This window comes from Lichenostomus cassidix, chromosome 5 (genome assembly GCF_008360975.1).
Source record: "Lichenostomus cassidix isolate B80296 chromosome 5, HeHo_3.0, whole genome shotgun sequence".
In the NCBI taxonomy this organism is placed as follows: Eukaryota; Metazoa; Chordata; class Aves; order Passeriformes; family Meliphagidae; genus Lichenostomus; species Lichenostomus cassidix.
In genome coordinates this window covers 58,918,230-58,922,833 of record NC_139486.1, presented here as the reverse complement: position 1 = coordinate 58,922,833, position 4,604 = coordinate 58,918,230, and positions in this window count along the sequence as shown.

Sequence of the window (4,604 nt, the reverse complement as noted above, 5' to 3'; positions counted from 1 at the left end):
TCCTTCAAAGTGTGTTCTCTCTGTGAACTCCTTGCTGGACATTTTTTCCAGGAGGAAAACCCTCTTTCCGGTGGGATCTGCTTGAAGGCAACCCTACAATATCTAAAGTGAGAGTTTAGGTACAGATCAATTAGAATAACCTGGGCAGAAGTCAAGGCACAGTTAGGGAAAAGCTGTTGGTTACACAACCCTGAGTAGCTTTACCTTGGTGCTGCCTTTAATCCCCTGTGTGTGTTCACTCTGGGACTTTGAGATCATCCAGTACAACCTGTAACATGGAGAAACCCAATAAAACCTGTAAAAGACAGCACAGAATTGATTCTTCATCCTTGTGTTGACATCTGCCAAACATCTGCTTTGTCTGTCTTTTCTATAGAATCCCAGAAGTGTTTGGGTTGGAAGGGATCTTGAAGACCATCTCATTCCACCCCCACTCCATTTGCAGGGACATGTTCCATTAGACCAGGTTGCTCCAAGCCCCATCCAACCTGGCCTTGAACACTTCCAGGGATCCAGGAACATCCAAAACTTCCTGACTATGAAGCCTCCCCTCCCTCATGGACACACTCTTTTGGCTCTAAAAGGTTTTCCCAGCTCTTTGCCCTGGTCCTGCAGCCCTCAAATGAAAATGTGCAACACCCAAAGCTCAGCTACCTCCTCCTGAAAATAGTATTTTGGGAAAAATATTTTTAAAATCACCTTTTGGATGTTCCTTATATCAGCAATGGTAAGATCCACAAGGGTTCCTTACAGGAAATATTCCAGTCCTCGTCCAGGAGCCCTTTGTGGTCAGTGAGGAGAAGTTTCCAGAGCAAGCATTCCAACGGGGTGTCCTCACCACACACCTGCTGTGCATCACCTGCATTTGGTGCTAAGCCCTGAGTACAATGAGGAACTGGAGCCCAGGAGCCTCCAGGTAGGACCTGAGATGAAAACTGAAGGTGTTTCTTCTTGACAAGAGAAAACAAGAGGAGATGGGTGGCTCAGCATGCGCTGTCCTGGCTCATGGTTCTCCAGGATGATCTTCTCCTACATCTCTGCACTCTCCCTGCTTTCCTCCTGGTGCTCTTGGAGGTGAATGTTAGGTGCGACTGCCTGGAACTCCGGAAAGGAGTCTGAAAATATACCCTTTGTCAGCAAACACCTTTGTTATTCCATGCAATTTGGGGATTTGGGGACTCTTGGAGCCCCAGGAGAGTGACAAAGCCCAAAGTGGGTTGTTATCTCTTCTCTGAGATTCTGAATTTCAAGGCAATTGCCCAGAGGAGATGATCTCACCTTGAGGTAGCCACAGGGCTTTGGGGTTTCTCCAGAGCAATGACAGAGCAACACTGCACCTGTTGTGTCCAATTTTCGTGCACTTTTGGAGATTTTTCAGCTCCACAAATGCCATGTTTGGCCTTGTAACACTAGGGAGCTGAGGGGGACCTCACTGGTGGGGCACAATCCCATGGGAGCTGGTAGCCATCAGCAGTTCCAGGCACCAGAGATGATGAACCACCTTTCTACCCATTCTGAATTCCTTATACCCAAACCACAGCTCACCTGTCCCATCTCTGGAAGTGTTCAAGGCCAGGCTGGAGAAACCTGGTCTACTGGGAGGTGTCCCTGCCCATGGCAGGGGTGTGGAACAAGATGAGCTTCCAGGTCTCTTCCAAACCAAACCATTCCAGGATTCTATGAAGACTGGCTGCAAGAATCCAGGAGAATCATAGAATATGCTGAGTTGGAAGGGATTCACAAGGATCACAGAGTCCATCTCTCAGCCCCACACAGCACCATCCCCAAGAGTCACACCATGTGCCCAAGAGCATTTTTCCATTCACTCCTCTGATCTCTGCCAGGCTTGGTGCTCTGCCCACTGCCCTGGGGATCCTGTTCCAGTGCCCAACCACCCTCTGGAGGAAGAACCTTTTTCTAATATCCACCCTAAGCCTCCCCTGACTCAACTTCAGGCCATTCCTCTTCTAAGCATGCTTCTCTGTAAAATAGCCAATTTCATCCCTTCCTCCTTTATTCCTTGTATACAGTCTCACAAAGAACACCACTGACCTTTGGGTCCTGGCCAATCATTTTCTGTAGGATATTCAGTGTCACATCCCTGAGCAGCCCAAGCAGACAAATCAGGGTTGTGAACATTAATTCAAAATGCATCTTGCACAAATAAATCTGAGATCAAGATTAAGAACTCCTTAAGAGACCCCTGAATCCAGGGTTACCCTGATGCTCCCTGGTTGTGCAAATACACCACCCAAGGAGCAGGGACTTGCTCAGTCTTTGTTTAAACCATTCCATTGTATGGTTTACTTCATGCTGACTATAATCCTCTATCTCATCCCTCCTCACTTGCTGTCCATTAGCCTCGAATTCCATTTTTCATCTCCATGGCAGTCTCACATCTATCAATCCTTCCGGGGACCCAGCCTCCTCAGAATCCATAGAATCCCAAACATCTCGATCCCATTTATCAGGATCCCACTGTACTCCTGCTCCTGCAATCCCTCTATTCACTTGGTTTTGCTCCACTCATCCCCTTCTTTTCTTACACTCCTACTGCACCACCCCAACTCCAGAATTTTTGGCTACAGTCTGCTAAGTGTCCAACTCACCACCAAGCAGGTTATTCTGGAACTGTAACATTACCATTTGGTTGTGCAAATCACACACTTGTCACCTCATGTGGGAACATTCCAACAACACTTGTTCCTTCTGTTGGTGCTGCTTCTGATACACTGTTTGAAAAATCCATCCTTGTCTTCCCAAACCTAGCTCTTTTCCCCTTTTATTATGCAAATTATGGATTCATTTTATACATCCAGGGCTTCAGCTTCTTTTAATTAATTTCCTGACTGCTCACACAATCCTCCAAACATAGACCACTTGAGAACCAGTGAACTACAGGGAAGCTCATCCCATTCAGGAATTTTAAACGGGACCTATTCCTAACATTTAGATTTGAAAAGTGACTTTTCTTTCTGATAGAGCCAGACTACATGAATTTTGTTCTGCCAGTGGGCAGGGTCAGCACCAAAACCACAGACACCAACTTCAGGAATTAAGTGTCATTTACTACAGCTCAAAGCAGCAAGGAATTACCAAAGGAGAAGCTCAGCAATGCACCTCAGCATTGCTACCAAAGATTGCCTACAGGGATTACAAAGATACAGCACCAGCGACCTTAATATTTCATTGTCCTACAGAGCTGCACAGCAGCTGGGGAAGCCCTTGTCACAGCCAAGCACTGGAGAGCCCCTGCCAGGACTGGGAATTCCTTTAGGTGAATCCACCCACAGGCAAAGAGGCTTCTGACTGTGCTGGGACAGAGCCCAGCTTGGACAGCGTGCAATAAACAAGATCACACAACTTCCAGTGTGGGAACATCTGGCTTCAGCCTCCTCCTGGGTTTCTCCCAAAGCCTGGCCAGGGTTCAGGGAGCATCCCAGGGAGTTGCCTTAGACCATGGATCTCCCAACAAGGCCCCAGGGTTGATTTCAGGGCCTCGTGGAGCTTCTTAATACAGAAAGGTCAATACACGTTTTTTTAATGAGCAGATACCGAGATCCTTGCAGTAATGATCCTGTACATTTCATTAATGAGAGAACACACATACAACACCTGGTTTGAAGGTTCACCCAGAGCTCAACTTCAGCTCAAGGCTCTTGCTCAGGCCTCAGTGTTTCAGTAAGTCACAAGCTGTTTGAACCTCTGCAGAAAGCTTGCTCACATTTGCTGTGGAACCACACTTCAGGCAGCATTTCCTTGTGCCCATTCCAGAGGATAATTAGCTGCCATTACAGAGTAATGACTGATCCTGGAATTACAGAAAGCAGGGAGATGAAGGATGCTTTTACTTCCACCCAGAAAGTCAAAGGATATCAAAAAATCATTAGGTGTACACCTGAGCAATCTCCTAAGCAGAACCAGGACATAAGATGCCAGTCACTCCTGACTTCCAAGGCAGCGCTGGGAGCTCTGGCACTCACCTTTAGTCCTTGTCTTGGACAGCAAGGCAATCCAAGGGACAGAAATCCAGGCTCCTGCTGCTTCTTCAAGGAGCTACCAAACAGCACTATTCTGGCTGAACACAGCAGCAAAACCAGCATACCCTTCCTTGGGCAAAACTCAAGCTGCTGTAAAGCTAGGAACACAAGACAACCTTCCCTTTCCACTGAAGGATATTGATCCAGCTCTTCTGACATGTGGACATTTGAGACAGCAATCTGTAACACCTTGTGAAATCAAATCACATGTCCAGATGTTTTCCAGTTTGTGTCATTCAGCTCCTCACTTACCCTTCATAGTCTTCTGACAAGTGTATGCAGATGCTTTGCTTCTATCAAAAGTATTAACATCAGCATATTTCTAGGCTTCAGCAAATCTCTCATCAAATCATTTTGTTTCTTGACACAAAAACCTCATGTGCAAAATGTTACCATGTTTTCCTATTCAGACTTATTTGGAAGTTTTTAAGAAAACCATGATCTCACAGGAACTCAGAGAAACTCTCCCAACTCCATTTGCTGCTTCTCCTTCTGCCCAAAGATATTCTGGGTCTACCTTTGCCAGAAACCTCAGGACAAAAAAGGGCAGTTATTGCCATGAAT